This window comes from Ptychodera flava, chromosome 8 (assembly GCF_041260155.1).
Source record: "Ptychodera flava strain L36383 chromosome 8, AS_Pfla_20210202, whole genome shotgun sequence".
NCBI classification, from domain to species: domain Eukaryota; kingdom Metazoa; phylum Hemichordata; class Enteropneusta; family Ptychoderidae; genus Ptychodera; species Ptychodera flava.
In genome coordinates, this window is record NC_091935.1 from 9,737,945 (window position 1) to 9,754,809 (window position 16,865).

Below are 16,865 nucleotides of genomic sequence, written 5' to 3' on the forward strand. Positions count from 1 at the left end.
ACAATGTAAAATAAAGTACAACAGTTTCTTCAATACTGGTCCATTCATCCTGAGGAGTGCAACAGCCACTTTCAGGTACAACACTGAAAGTTGGTAATCAAGGAAACATTTTGCCACAGTATATTGATAAGCGAACTTTTCTTGAAAGCTCTAATGATTCTACAACATTTTGTTTTGAAATCTCAAAAAATAGACCATTTTGTGGATAGCTAACTTACCGATACTTTTACTTATCATCTTATGCCTACAATGTACCTACATGTATCTGCATTCTTAGACGAGGTGGATGCAAAGCCAACACTGTGAAGGAAACATGCATTTATGAAAATGTTCATAGTGCAGAACTGTACGTTTTACTTGGTTCATTTTTTAATGAATCAAATTTTGGTGGCAAATAAAAAATCAATTATTTTCAGAAGCAAAATGGACAGTAAAAATCCTTTTGCTGCATTTAATAATGAATGATAACAGTAGGAAAACAATTGTCACAGGAGTCATGAACCATTGCTTTAAGCTATAAAGTAAATAAGGCTAGAGGTTTGGACTTTTTAAAATTAAAAACGTGTAAATCTTCAGTTGTAAAATACAAACAGGAAGAGGAATCACACATACTGCTCAATAAAATTTTGTCTAATATATCTTGAGAGAACAATTCAATATACAGGTGTGAAACAGCTGGAGGTTGCTTTATGGTTTTGTATTCTTTTTATAACACTGTGACGCAAAGTGCCAAAGGCGTCCTGTATTGCCACAATGTCTGTGTGAGTGTCCATCTGTCCCTCCATCTGTCTGTCCATCCCAGACAGATTATAGACAGAATATACATAGACAGAATATACATCTGGATTGGCATGATCAAAGTTGCCAAAACTTATAGGTATATTGTGATACACTGATGTAAAAATCATGAAAGCTGTTTTAGCAGTTATAGACAAACGCATTACTAGTTTGCATAACTTTCCTAATTAGGGACACATATCTGAATCGACTCGATCAAAGTTGACAATATTTGTGGTTGATATTGAAGATACTAAATTAAAACATTATTGCAATCATTAAATATTTTTACTTCAGCTAATTACTAATTTGCATATTTAATGATTCAGAACTACCTTATTAGCAATACCGGTATACCAGTATATCTTGATTGACTTGATCAAAATTTATGAAACTTGCTCTGTACATTGAAGAAACTATTATGACAAAAGTTGGTTTAGATTTGTTAAGAACTATCTTATTACATACGTGTTAGGCATTCAATTGTAAATTACATACATGATAGGCATTCAATTGTAAATTACATGCGTGATAGGCATTCAATTGTAAATTTAAAAAATATCTGATTGTAGCATAGATTCTTAAAAAAAAAGAGGAAGCTATTTTTCAGGGTCTATGAGATTGTAGTCAAATGATAACGATTGTTCTTGATACTTTAGTATTAGTCTTCTAAATCAGTAGACTATGATGACTTCACACTTTGAACAAAACAATGTCAAAAATTACAGTTACATGTATTACAGTAATCTTTTAGTTGTTGATTCACCTACAGTGATGGTAGTATGTTAAAGTGGATTGAAGGCATTGGAACTTTGCCATCATGTAAGGAAATGCAGTATTTACTTCATATATTTGCTTGCTGACTTGCTTGCTTTAATGTTTTCCTTTCATTGTGTTTTTAAAGGTGATCTTAGTGTGACATTAGTACAGCAGAGTACATACGTAGTTACCAATGCCTCAGACTTGGCATTACAGTGCAACGTTAATCTACCAAGTCAGAATGTCCAAATGAAATGGACCTTCCATGGGACAGATCTGGTGAACCCAGCAGACCCTGAAAATGGCATCGTGAATTTGATGAGGACAAATCTGGATCCTGACCGTGATAGCGGTGTATATGCATGTGTGGCTACCAGTGGACAGGGTGCTAATGCTATAACTGTTACTGCTAGTGTAACTGTTGATGTACAAGGTAATTATACATGTAAACGTATCCTTTGTGAATTAAAATTATAGTGGAAGAATTGCAGATATTCTAACTGAATAGACACAGCATTGTATATTTATGTACATCAAAGAAAAGTGAAATGCACTTCATACATGCAGGAAATTAAATATGAAGCAAAATAGCATCAAAGTACGATACGAGTATCAACTATACACTGAATTTTCGTTGGGGTATTCCAATGTTTCCATGTGCTAGAGTAGAGACATGCTTATCTGTATAGAATTTCTGGTAGTTACTACCTCCCATCAATTTGACACAGGTACTGGATTATCGTTTCTCATTTGTTGAACGAGTACCTGTAGACTTACAATCATGGATGATCATCTGATGGTTAAAAATATTTCTGAAGTTCAGTATAGAAATGTATTCATTGTCATTTATTTTCAGTGCCAGCAGTCATTACAGAAACTCCTGTCGGAGTCAACTTGACACTCTCTGAGAATGCAGAATTCAGATGTACTTGTCATGGCAAACGCATACCAACATTAACATGGCATAGTGGATCGACAGGGCAGTTGATGAACATTGGGTTCAAAATTGATATTACATATGATCCACAGGGATATACCCTGAGCAGTATACTTAGGATAAATTCGCTGGTGAGATCTGATGGTGGAAGTTACAGCTGTCAGGTTAACAATGGATATGGAGTCATAGAAGAAGACTTTAACCTGATTGTGTTGGGTGAGAAATGAGAGTTTTGAATAATATGTGTATACACGTCCATAGTCGAAGGTTTTGAGTTACATTGGAACAATGCTCGTTCAATAATCAACAAGAATGCGTTAATTATGTAGTCTAGTTACAAACTGAATTATAACAAAATTTAATCTCACTGTTTCTTGCACTAATGTTTGACATTTGCCAGTTCACTGCTATCCATATGTGCAAATTGTATCTGCTGCTCAGGAGAATGATCGTTCCTACTTCTTTAATGAGAGTTTGTGAATCTTGTTGAAATCTTATTTTTCTTAAGTTAGTGATTTTAAGGTCTGATATCATTTAGTGGGCCTGTCTTCAGGTTCTTTTTGATAACTGACAATGATTATTTCACCAAATTTGCGGGTGATTTTAAGCTTTGTATTTTTGATCTGGTATACATGTTACAGATGTCAAGAGTACAGTGTTATTTTGTATCTGTTAACATACGTCATTTTCTCTGATTGAGGGCAAGCTTCTATCTTAATTACAGAGGTACCTGACTCTGTCACTATTACAAAGTTCAAAGCTGTGACTGCAGAGCGAATTGATCTCAGCTGGACGGTGACATTTGATGGCAATCTTGTCATTAACAACTGCAGTGTTGAATATATGTACCAGCCAGCAAATGCATCATGGACTCAATGGACATTCTATGAAACAGTGGATGGAGGAGGACCAATGTTCATGGTACAGATTGAGGGACTTACACCATTTACAGAGTATAAAGCAAGAGTGAGGTGTATAAATGAACTTGGATACAGTGAATTTACTGAAAGTCCAACTGTGAAGACTCCAATATCAAGTAAGTGGTTTACAAAGTAACTTTTTACCGTACATGCATATTGTTCTCTTATTGAATGGCAAAAGCAACTGTCAACAGTTTCAGTTGATTGATACATTATTTATTGATGAAGTTGTATTTAGCAGCTGTTTGTTGAAGATAGTAGTATGAGTATAGGAAGCATGGTCAAAGCAGACCACAGACAAACTTTTGGTTTGAAGCAAACTCTTTATTGATGATACTCTATATGTGTCACAAGGGAAATTGTTACTGAAACGTTATACAAAAAGGGACCATAAAATATTTTACCTACTCTATGGAAGATACATTATACAGTGGAAAGTATGGAATATGCAGTGCCCAATGAGCAAATTTCTCTGAAAAGTACACATACATGTAGATACAGCAAATTAAAAATATTCCAATGACCTACATGTACACTGTATGCTGGCCCTGGTTGAAAAGGCCCGGGATCGTGGTTAACTATAGTGTTAAGAAGATTCTGAGGTGTTTCTGTCTTTGTTCTCCTTTGAAATTTGAATCGTTATATAAATATGTTGCTAGATTTTTGGATTAAGTCCGCACCGGGCTTTAAAAGTACGAGGAATAGCCAGGCTCTAAAATCTATACTTGTATGTTTTCAGTGCAAATAATATAGGAATTTGTGTGCAGTATTTTTTTTTTGATTTTAGTAAAAAGTCAAGACACCCATCTCAGTTATTTCCATATTTGATTTTAGGTACTAGACTTGTTAAGTTCCGGAAATTTTTAGTACTGGTTCATATTATTCCTTTTCATCAGTACAGCCGTATAACACTTGGGGCATTAGAAACTCTTACCTGGATATAGACTTCATTTTTCATCCTGTCTTCTTTTTAAGGCACACACATTCTATTTAAATTGATTCATGCCGTTCTTAGTGGCTTTTTCTCAGTAAGCCACTGCTTAAGTAAAATGATAAATACAACAAAAAATCTTGAAATAAATGTGCATTGTTTTAAAACTCCAAAAGGTGCATGTGTTCATGCACATTTGTAAGACAGTACTAATCACAATGCTGTTATACTCCTTGAAGATGGATTATGAATCTAAGTACCATTTGAATTGCTGTAAAAGTCTATAATTTTCTGTTCCGTTGAGGTATGGACCCTGTAATTTGATTACATGTCAGAAATAAAAGTAACATTGATTGTTTCTATGTAGGTCCTGATCCTCCAACTGATGTAACCATAGAAGCCAAATCTGAATCTGAATTGCTGGTGACATGGGAGGCACCCAAGATTGTTCATGGTATTTTGCAGTCTTACAAAGTTTACTATAAACTACAGGATGAAAGTGACTATGGAGAACCTAGTGAAAGTAAGTATGAATAGTATTTTGTAGCCGAAATATAATAAGAAAATAATACTAATAATAATACAATGGAAAGCCAGGGGTAGCGCTAGGATTTCAAAGTTATTAGCCACAGATTCCTTGCGTGGCGAATTGGTCATACATCTTATTAGCCACACACAACTTTCTTTAGCCACACTAAAATTTTGTACAATAAAATCAAAACACAAATATTTTAAGGTCTCATCTTGTTTGAAGGCCATAGACTTCACATGCAATCCACCCCTAATCCCCCCTTCTCAGACAAGGACTTTTTGAACGCAACTGCTTGTTACACTTCTTTAAAAAGACTGGTGCAGTTCATTTTCTGTGATGTGATTAGGAATCCTAGCAACCCATATGATTCAATTAGTACAACCATAGAGGTAAACTATTGTGCAACACATACACACAATTACAGGGCTTCCTTTCCCCATCGTTTGAACTGCAAGTATACAGCTGTAATAGAATGAAGAGCTGAAGAAAACACAGTTAACTAATTTTTTTATTGATTAAATTTGGTGTTTGGACCAACTGACATTAGTTTGATTCACGTACGTACAACATATGCTTTCGATAACTTGCCTTGATTTAATCGTGTCTCGTAGTCATACTGTGTTAGTCAATCTGTTTTCAAAGTTGGATCACGTATTTTGACAAGCATACCAAAAGCGGTCTTTAGATAGAAAGAAACCACAAAGTATTGAGATAAAAGTTTCATGCCCGGTTTATTTCAGTTAAAAATACAGTGTTTTCAATTGGCTTCAAACTCACAAAATACGGTTTCCAGTCACCTTGTGGAGATGCAACAGACACATGTCAGACGCGACGCGACGTAGGAAATATGTCATGATGTTAACAGTAACAACACAAATTTGTAAACAAACTAGGTCGACCGTCATTGCTCTCTCTCTCTCTACAAGCTGGATAAGGCCATGATATGAACAGTTTGCATGTGCTTATCGATTGTAAGTCGCTTGAAAATCAACAAAATACACTTCAGTTTAACTAAAATCTTACAAATTTCTTCATCATGCCATGGGGGTAGAAGAGAAACATTGAAAGAAAACCTCAACCACGGGGACCATCTGGAGCGTTCAGCGTCACGCAATGATGGCCATGCTGCCATCCAACGCTACGTTCAATCGCAATCAACTTGGCTAGCAAATCGCTCCATTTTTCGATAGAATATGATCAAAAAAGTGGTAAAATCTACCGTTTCTATCACTCAGAGAGCAATAGCTGTACATGATATAATCGTCTTCTGTGTCTGAGTTGCGGAAAAGCTATCATAAGGTCTCTCGACTCTCGTTGAGTGCACGGCAGCGAGACAGCCGACCTGATTAATATTCACGTAAACCACTGACCCCTTCTCGGAAAGTTTGCATAAATTACTGGAACTCTCTATTGTTAGGGTGGATGATGTCATTATTTTAGTCCTTATATGGTACTAAACTGGGTTCAAAGGGTAAAGAAAAAGCTTTATGGCTTGCTGAGTTCGGCAATGCGTACCTAAGCTGGACAGAACGCATAGTACGCAACCACTGTCGGGTATCGTAAACTGACGTAGCGCTGAGAGCGAGAGTATAGTCACATTGATTTCATCACCTGATAGTATCGCATTGTCCACCGTGAATTTGACCGGGGTCTTTGAGTTTGAGGCCAGTTCGCCACACTTTCATGAGCGTGGCGAACCAAGAAGACATTTTATTCGCCACCCAGCACTTTCTGTCGCATTTTGCGAATGTGGCGAGCGCTAGTGCGACCCCTGACAGTGATTTTTCACGTGCGCATCAATGAAAGAATTAAAAATTTTATGCTTTCCTGTCAGTATTATTGAGCCCTCTTTCATTTTGTTTAAAAACTCTTTCAGCAGTGTTTTCTCCAGGTTTCTAAAAGGGAATGTCTCACTATGCTTGAAATTTAAGGGGAGATTTGGTTTTCATAGAGGGCACCCACAAGAAATTATGCAAATTTAAATTATGTAAATATTCACACTTCATTCATATAAATTCACCCAGTCTCGACAGATTATTACTGGTAAAGTGAGTTAAATCAACAATGTTATGCTATATCATAGGAAGTAATCATGGTATGGATCGGGATTTGCTTCATCAATATGGGGATTATGGAACATGTTTGTGATATTTCAAGGGGGATTTTGCTTAGATAGTAAGGGATTTAACAATCCCTCATGCTAGAGAATTAACACTGCTCACATGGGAACAACTTGCCATACTGCTTTGAAATTTGGTAGGAAGCTTCCTTTCAATGGTCACACTGAAATGTATTTAGATCTTGTTGAAATGAGCTAAATCAAATTATTTATGATGTTTTGAAATTTTTTGCTGATATTTTACACCACATTAACATGATTTCATGGGCAAGCTAATGAAAACTGAGGTTGCAGTAGTAAATTTTTTTTTGGCTGCCAATACATGTAAAAGCTTTCCTCCTGGTATAACTGATGTACTGTTAAAAATACTGAAAAGAATGTGACTAAGTAAGTTTGCGTGATATAGGTAGATCATATTAATATCAATTGTTTGTTATTTAAGTGATTTGTGCCCTGTGCAACTTTTCATATACAGACAACAAAGCTTGTCAATTATAATATGCTTAGCTGGAATCTGGCAATCTGATTGGCTGGATCAGGGGTTTATATTCTCAACAAAAAGAACTGCGTGTTGCGTAACAGTTTTGAGCTCGCGCTAATTTCGAACTCCAGCTTGAAAGCTTGACAGCCCATGATGTTGAACAAGTGTCGGCTTGAGATTGATTTTGATTGTTAAATTTTAGTCTGGTGCAGCTAGATGAACCCACAAATGAAGAGTTTGTATAAGCAGCGACAGCGATGTAACAACAACATAATTTTTAAAAGTTTTTTGAGCGTTTTTCAAGTAAATTTCTTAAAAGTTTATGTGTATTCGTGATATCGATGCGATGCGTTGCCGTTTTCAATTGTGCACGAGCACATTCTAAAGCGTTCTTTATAGCTCACATTTGGTTATACCAATGTGAGTTTATCGTATAAGCTGAAGTCGATGGCGTCTGTATGTATGTATGTATGTATGTATGTATGTATGTATGTACGTACAGTGTGTCCGTTCAACATCAAAAATACGCAAACCGCTGCACGTTTCAGCTTGGTATTTGGTGTGTGGATGCATCCTGGGCTATAGATAAGATTTTCTTAAAATGAAGTCTGCATTGCCAAAATTATGCAAATGAGCTTACAAAATGTGAAAATGGTCAAGAATTAATATCTCGAGAACCGCTGTTTTGATTGCTTTGAAAATTTGTGTGCAAGTACCTTAGGTGAACCTTATACAGTTTTATGAATATTGTGAAGATATCCTTAATTTTGTATTTTTACTGAATTTTTTGGTGATTTTTCTCATTTTCAGTAAAAATTCTTCTTCTCTGAAACTGCCAGCTCAATCGCTCTCTTGTAATTTGTTGAAATTATGACAAAATTGGGAAAATTACTATTTTGGAGCAATTTTGTCATTTTTGGTCAAAAAATCTTAAACAGTATTTTCTTTTTAAAACTCCTGGACAGACAGCTTTTATATTTGGTACACAGACGTACAGAGATGACAATAGTTAGATATGTGGAAATTGTCCTGAAATATACAAATTTGTATTTTTAAGACAATATTGTCATTTTTGGTCAAGAAAACTTGTTCTCAAAATTACTTGTTTGATAGCTTTGTAATTTGGTATAAAGTCCCGAGGGATGTTATTAGATAAATTTTCTGCTCAAAGTGTTGGGAAACCCCCAAATTTGTATATTTTAGGTAATTTTTAGCTCCCATAGCCATATGTATATATGGCAATGGAAGCTATTCTTATAGGCTAGGGAAATGTCTGTATGTATGTATGTATGTCTGTATGTCTGTATGTCTGTATGTCTGTCCGTCAACATCAAAAACTCCAAAACCGCTGTACATTTCATCTTGATATTTGGTGTGTACATGGATGATGGGCTGTAGATGAGATTTTGTTCAAATGAAGTTGTCATTGCCAAAAATTTGCAAATTAAGTGAAAAAATGTAAAAACAGTCAAAATTGAAAAAACTCAATAACCACTGAGCAGATTACATGAAAAATTAGCATGTAAGTACTTTGGGCTAACATGAAATGATTGTGCACATCTTGGGTCAGTATCTGTGACTTGCTATTTTTCATGAATTTTTTTGTAATTTTCTCCCATTTTTGGTCAAAAAATCTCCTGCTCTGAAACCACAAGTCCGATTGATTTGAAACTTGGTATGGAAGTGCATAGGAGTGACCTTTCCCAAATTTGGGCAAATCGTGGTGAAATTTGCATATTTTTAGTTTACACGTCCATAGACTCCCATGTATAAGGCAGATCTCCATAGACTCCCATGTATAAGGCCACGAAAAATAAAAATTTAGTTTCTCATCGTATTCATATTGCAAAAGGATGCAGTGACACAATTTTTAGTCCCCACGGATGAAGTCCAGTGAGCTTATAGATTGGGTCATGTCCGTCTGTTCGTCCATCCATGAGTCTCCATCCGTTCACGCAGATATCTCGGATATTTTGACAAAATGTCATGTGACCTTGATGACCTTTGATCTCAAATATACATATTTGTCCATAACTCAGTAACCACAAGTGCTACCACCCTTCATATATGGTATGATGGGACAGCTTATGACGCCACATATTGTACCTCATTAATTATGCCCATATCTAATTTTGAGCGAGCCAATAGAGCTAGAGGTCTGATTTTTGGTATATAGGGATAACTTAGCAAAACAATTTTTTTGACAAAATGTCACGTGACCTCGGTGACCTTTGACCTCAAATATACATATTTGTCCATAACTCAGTAACCACAAGTGCTACAGCCTTCATGTATGATATGATGGGACACCTTATGACGCCACATATTGTACCTCATTAATTATGCGCATATCTAATTTTGAGCGAGCCAATAGAGCTAGAGGTCTGATTTTTGGTATATAGGGATAACTTAGCAATACAATTTTTTTGACAAAATGTCACGTGACCTCGGTGACCTTTGACCTCAAATATACATATTTGTCCATAACTCAGTAACCACAAGTGCTACCTCCCTTCATATAGGTATGATGGGACACCTTATGACGCCACATATTGTACCTCATTAATTATGCACATATCTAATTTTGAGTGAGCCAATAGAGCTAGAGGTCTGATTTTTGGTATATAGGGATAACTTAGCAATACAATTTTTTTGACAAAATGTCACGTGACCTCGGTGACCTTTGACCTCAAATATACATATTTGTCCATAACTCAGTAACCACAAGTGCTACACCCTTCATGTATGGTATGATGGGACAGCTTATGACGCCACATATTGTACCTCATTAATTATGCACATATCTAATTTTGAGCGAGCCAATAGAGCTAGAGGTCTGATGTTTGGTATATAGGGATAACTTAGCAAAACAATTTTTTTGACAAAATGTCACGTGACCTTGGTGACCTTTGACCTCAAATATACATATTTTTCCATAACTCGGTAACCACAAGTGCTACACCCTTCATGTTTGGTATGATTGGACACCTTATGACGCCACATACCGTACCTCAATAATTATGCGCATATCTAATTCTGAGCGAGCCAATAGAGCTGGATGTCTGATTTTTGGTATATAGGGATAACTATAGAAGAAAAATTTTTGACCAAATGTCATGTGACCTCGATGACCTTTTACCTAAAATATATGTTTATGTCAATAAATAAGTAACCACAAGTGCTATGTCCTTTGTATTTAGTAGGATGGGAGACCTTATGACAACACATGCTTTACCTCATTAATTATGTACACATCTAATTCTGGGCAAGCGAATAGAGCTAGAGATCTGATTTTTTGGCATATAGGGATTAATTAGCAATATAATTTTTTTTTCAAAATGTCATGTGACCTCGATGACCTTTGACCTTGATTATACATATATATGCATATTTCAGTAACCACAAGTTCTATACCCTCCAATTTTGATAGAATATTAGACCTTAAGATGTCACATCTTGTACCTCATTTATAATGCGCATATGTATTTCTTGGCTGGCCAATACTGCTAGAGGTCTGATCTTTTTTCCCGATTTAGAACCATAACTTAGACATGCCTCATGTGTTTCAAATTGGGAACAACGACATAGACCTATGTGCCCATAGATCTCAACATATACACTCCAGTGATACTTCTTAATGACCACATTTTCCTGCCCCATCAAGACTAATACTTCTATTACAAGTGGGGACTATGTCATTGTAAATGACTTGTTGAGTTAATGGTTGTATCACAGTATTCGATATATCTAATTCTGTATTTTTTCCATTTTATATTCTGAATAATTACATTAAACATATTTCACTGTCTCCAGTACATTTCATTTAAGTATTTTCACTTCATGCACTTTATCCCTTTCACACATGTTCAAATATCTGACCAGAGAACAAACACTAAATAGTCCAGGATGGGAGCTACAGTGTCATTGACGCTATTTTTTCAGTTTGTGACCTTAAATGACCTACACCAACCCAGGATATGTTTGTGAGACAGTTTTGAAGGCTGTGAACATAATTTTGTCATATTTGGTATCAAATTAGTAGGAAAATTTGATCCAGAAAACAAAGCTGAGGTGAATTTTTTCATTGCGGACCAATTTTTGCAACTTTTTTATGTATGACATACAAGAACTGATGAGAAATTTGGATCCAGGATAATTCCAGAGATGTTGTAATCACCGCCCACAGTGGAAGGCATTTCACCATCTGTAACTAACTTAAGTGCTGTTTACATTAGAATGATAACACTCACATTGTATTTACAACCACAAGGTTGTAAAATTATACAATGAATTTACAACCACAAGGTTCTCAATACATTTCCTGTCATCTGGTGTTATGTAATACCAAGGAATGGAACATTTGATATTCAGGAGGGGTAGGGTCTAGAAGATTGATGAGGTAGCATTACTTTTTTACCAGATCCCTTGTACATTTTTTACCCACTCCCACCTTTTCTTTTTATCAAACCTTCTCTGTCTATTTTTGTTGTTGATATTTACTTATGTATTTAGGATCTGCTCGTCCCATTGCTATAGAAGTTGATATGCATGTTCCTAAAGATGACCTCCAGTACCTAAGTTGCAGACCTTATTTGCTTTTGTCATTCTTGTTTTTCCTGCTTTATATATTTCTCGAATGGACCAATTCAAATCGAATGTGAGCACACTGTCCTTGACGGTATTTTTTAGAGTTTGTTTTGAGGCTGGGTACCTGAACCGTCGTTCTAACTTCGGTTCTAAATAACAACATTGGCCACCTGTATTTAACGTTAGCATATTATAATGAGGTTATAAATGGGTGAAATAATCACCTCCCTTTGCTCGGTAATTATTTCCCGCTAAATATGCTAATTTTCACACCCAGAGGTCTTCTATCTGCAATCAAATACCCTCGCTTGCCGCTTATAACCTCTAAATAAATATCAAATGCACAAGCTAAGTTTGTCATTTCAGAACAAAAAATACAGGGATTTATTCTCTGGTCATTCTACATCACTATAACTCGCATGTATGTTATCAACTTTGGTGTGTTGGTACTCTTTTTGCGTCAATCTTTGACGTGCTCGTCAATGTTCAAACAACATGGTGATGCATACATGTATTTCTCCTGGGATCAAAATATGTTTGATTTGAAAATTTGTATAAATCAGTGATAACTTTTACAGCTCGACAAAATACATGAGTTCTGTTTTAGTGTTGTAGCCAATATGCAAGGAGTACATTCATGCAATAGACATGCAGTTTCCTCTGCAACAGGTGAAGTCAAGTGCTCCTCCAAGCCGTGAAATGAAATCAATATTTTCACAGACTATGACAATAATAATCCTATCTGCAAAAAAACAAGAATGTAAAGCTTGTATTTCCCTAATTGTATTACGTGAATAATTTTCGGAAACAACAAACTTGAAGCTGGTCACATTACCGTAGGTTCCGTAAGCATTGCAACCAGAGTGCTGTTGGTGCGATGTTACACAGTGTTTGTGCTGTTGAGATTCAGTTGATTTTTCACTCTCCAAAAATAGCGTAACTTTGTCTGAGTTAGATCTTTAGGCCTTTACTATCTTCGAAATCTTGTATAACTTTGTGGAAGATATGTGTTGTATGAGGGTCATCTGGCATTTCCTCCATACACAAATGTAGGTGCTGCACCATGTTCACGTAGTACTACCTTATGCATGCAACCGGCAACTAAAATTGATTGACAACTTGCCCATGGTGTATCGATATCATATCAAATGTAGTTTAGAAGTTTATAAGTGGAATTGTTGCAGAAAAGTCCTTTTATTTTGCAAAAAATATTCAATTCTTGGCCTATGCATGTGATAAATATATTATTCCCTTTTATTTTTCTTCATTCGGTTTGGAAAATACTCATCATGTAATGACCTTGTCACCACTTATCTCTGACTCATGGTGACATAGTCATTATATCATGAGTTTTTTCCAAGCCGAAGGAAGAAAAATATTAGGGAATAATATCTAAGTATGTTTCTCTTGACATTCAATATATCTACCAGTATGACAGACTATAAGTGATAATGTTTATTTCAACAGCAATTGGTACAGAAACTTCTCTAACAATTGATGAGTTGGAAGCCTACACAAACTATCAAGTCCAAGTGACTGCCATTAACACAAACCAAAATGGCAGTGATCTTCTCGAAAGTTCATTCTCAACCATGATAAGTGCCAGAACTCTAGAAGGAGGTAATACTGACAAGAATTCTCTTATGATGCTTTGCTAGAGATGTGATTGAAAGTATGGAGAAAAGTAACCTTAAAAAAATAATTATGTGTAATATATCCTTTGATGTTTTTTCTAGTAATTTATACTTGAAAGCTAAATATTGTTTGTTGAAATGCTGCATGACTGAATACCGATTTCAATAAGGGACAAGTTTATGTGCTCATTTTAATACATGTAGTTCTATATTAGGAATACATGTCAGTCTTTGCATGTTTCCAAACATTTTCAAACCCAATATCCAATCGATATCCAATATCCGATGAAAAATACTGTTGTCATTATAAAAAATATCCATGTACAAGTATTACAGAATAGCATTTATCATGTTTAGAGTGTATTACTACAGGCAAAGCTAGTGTATGTCTTTGAAGCTGAGGTCATGGCCAGAACCTGCATACTATAAAACATGTTAAAAATTCAGCCAAGGTAAAACGATCTCACACTTGATAGTCAGAATAGATTTCAGAAGCGGTCGATTTCATGTACAACCCTTTTACATGCTTTTAAAATCTGCGAGTCAGTAACTTGATTTTTCAGATTAGTTCAGATTTGGACAAAATGAGCAATATTGTAGCTTTGAGTATTTTCTTGTTATTTTTTATTCCAAGTCTTTTAGCTTTTAAATTTTAGATTGATATTCAGGTTCATGAGAATTTTTTGCTTACGGCAAATAATGACAAACTAGGAATAGATTGGCTATGCCTTCAGAATAGGCATTTTAAATGGTTATTTTGATATGGACTTTAAAGGAAGAGACAACAACACTCTTTTTCCCTCAAAATCAGCAATTAAACAGAAGATAACTGCAATACTAACATCCCTGCTTATTCTTTGCTATGTGATATAATTGACTCCACCTTACTCAATTTAGCCAAAACCTCAACAGAAATGATTTTCGGACACAGTGTAAAAACAGGGTCCCTTGTGGTGGGGCCATTGGAAGCATTGAGCAAAAACATTATCAATATTGAATTCTGTATTATATATGTCCTGAATTTAGGGGAGGAGAACAGATATTGTGTTCAAATGTTATCCAAAGCAAAAAAATCAAAATTTCACTTTGATTGACAAAATTATCTTTTTACATTAAAGTTCCAGATAAGGTTCTCATAGTACAGTTTGTGAATAAATCTTCCACTGAACTAGAAGTGAGATGGAAGCCATCTTTAATTCCAAGAGGCGTAACGAATCGCTATGAACTCAAACTTTTGAACAATGTACTGAGTCAGCAAATCCGTCATTACAATTTCACCAATGTTGAAAGTCCTGAGGATGAATTGACAGATTATAAAGATAACTTCGGAGGCTTATCAGCATATACGAGTACACAGTGATAGTAAGTACTGTCTTACCATTAATTGTAGATGGCAGCATTTGCTCGTCAAATGCAAGATTTTTCAATGCGTTTTGACAAGCAGAGCGTAATGTTGTATTCATTGCCAAGTGATCTCACTAACGAAAACAACGATGAAGGCTTTGTAAATAAGTTTCACTGTTTAAGCATGCTTGCTCAAGAAGCATGAAGTTCTAAGTGTACAAATGGTGAGAGCTTGTGAGATATTCAAGTTCTGTTGACATTCCATCCAAATTATATAACAATAAACCTTAGAGTGCTTCAAGATCTGTGATCAACAGTCAAATTTTTACAGACTGTTTTGAAAGCCATTTTGAACTCCAAGTGATTTTTATTTTCCAAACACAGATAAAGGTGTGCAATCGGCTCAATTGCAGTGAGGATGCCACTAAGAGCGCAACAACAAGTCATGGAAGTAAGTCTTAATGTCATCGCATCATGTCTTAAAAAGTGTACTACACCTGCCTCTATAAATAATTTGGAAATCTATCTGTTGCATTACATTATGTTGTTGCATTACATTATGTATCTCACTTGTTTCTCAACAAATCTTTTTGAGAATGTATATCAAATTTTGAAAATTTTTTTTTGAAATTCATAGTTTTGAGATTATCTTTTTTTCATTGCACATCTTCCATGATAGAAGGATATCAAAGTCATGTATTTTAATTTGATAATCATGAGATGACATTTATGTGTTGCAGATGTTGATTATTCTTATTTGCATATTAATGGTTTCAAACAAAAAACCAGTTCAACTTTACCACAAGTGTAGGTGCAATAAGACTAATCGAATTCCAACCTTTCATTTTGAACATACTGGTAATAACACTCCAGCATTTTTTAGACTCAAATTTTCACAATTCTTCTTTTGTCTGCTGCTCATGTAGATTGTTTTCAAATCTAAGGAGACAATAGGGCTTTTACTTTGTTTTTTTTTATGAAAATCAAAAAAAAATATTTTCATAAAATAGAATTAATATACATGTATTATAGGAATTTCAAATATTGATAAATCTAAGGCTACCTATTTCTCTAACTCCGAAACTCCACGTGTGACATCTGATTTGATTTTTGATGAGGAAAAAGAATAGTTACCAGTTTTCTGTAGGCAATTTTTAGCAAAATTTTAAAACTTTCTGTGGAAAGTATGTATACCGGTATATCCTTACTTAATAGTTGCTATTCATTGATTTTCCATCATGACTCTATGAAAGTGTACATATTTGCACTTTTTTATAGTCCACATATACCTACATGTACATGTATGTATGTCATTGCACTTTTGATATTTTTTTTATTACAGTGGTTTTGCTTTGAAACATTGGCATTAGACAAACTAGACATTATCTACATTGAGGTGTTGCCAACACTGTCGGGTGCAATAACAGCTAAGCAGTAACATGAGTCGATTATAAAAAATCAACTCTGCAAATGTTGAAACATTGTCTAGCAGGAGGTCAGACGTAGTCTAAACAACACCACCACATCCGTCCATGCACTGTCCAAGTCATATCACTTGCTTTCAGGTATAGTTGTTTTTACTGACCTCTTGGCAAGCAATGTTTCAACTTTGGCAAAGTTGATTTCTCTGTGGTCGACTGGAATTACTGCTCAACTGATAATTACTCCTGACAGTGTTGACAATACCTCAATTTAGACAATATTTCTACTTCGCGTAATGCCAATGCTGCAAAGCAAACCACTGTATATCCTACCCATAGTGTGAGACAATTGAATTGATGATTAAGACATGGGTTTGTACAAAAATCAGCAAGAATATGGCAGAATGTTTTTAGTTTTATATT

General features: G+C 35.2%; 1 protein-coding gene across 2 annotated transcripts in view; it reads left to right on the forward strand.

The window, feature by feature from the left end:
* Window positions 1-1,892: 1,892 nt before the first annotated feature.
* LOC139138422 (receptor-type tyrosine-protein phosphatase epsilon-like) overlaps window positions 1,893-16,865 on the forward strand; it is a 47,387-nt gene continuing 32,414 nt past the window's right edge. Inside the window, exons 1-7 of one of the 2 annotated variants that reach the window (XM_070706804.1) lie at window positions 1,893-1,969; window positions 2,393-2,689; window positions 3,198-3,509; window positions 4,692-4,847; window positions 13,511-13,663; window positions 14,796-15,039; window positions 15,406-15,472. The gene's annotated coding sequence lies outside the window, so the exon portion shown is untranslated. Of the gene's footprint in view, window positions 1,970-2,392; window positions 2,690-3,197; window positions 3,510-4,691; window positions 4,848-13,510; window positions 13,664-14,795; window positions 15,040-15,405; window positions 15,473-16,865 lie in introns of those variants that run through there. The other variant, XM_070706805.1, reaches the window with a different exon arrangement.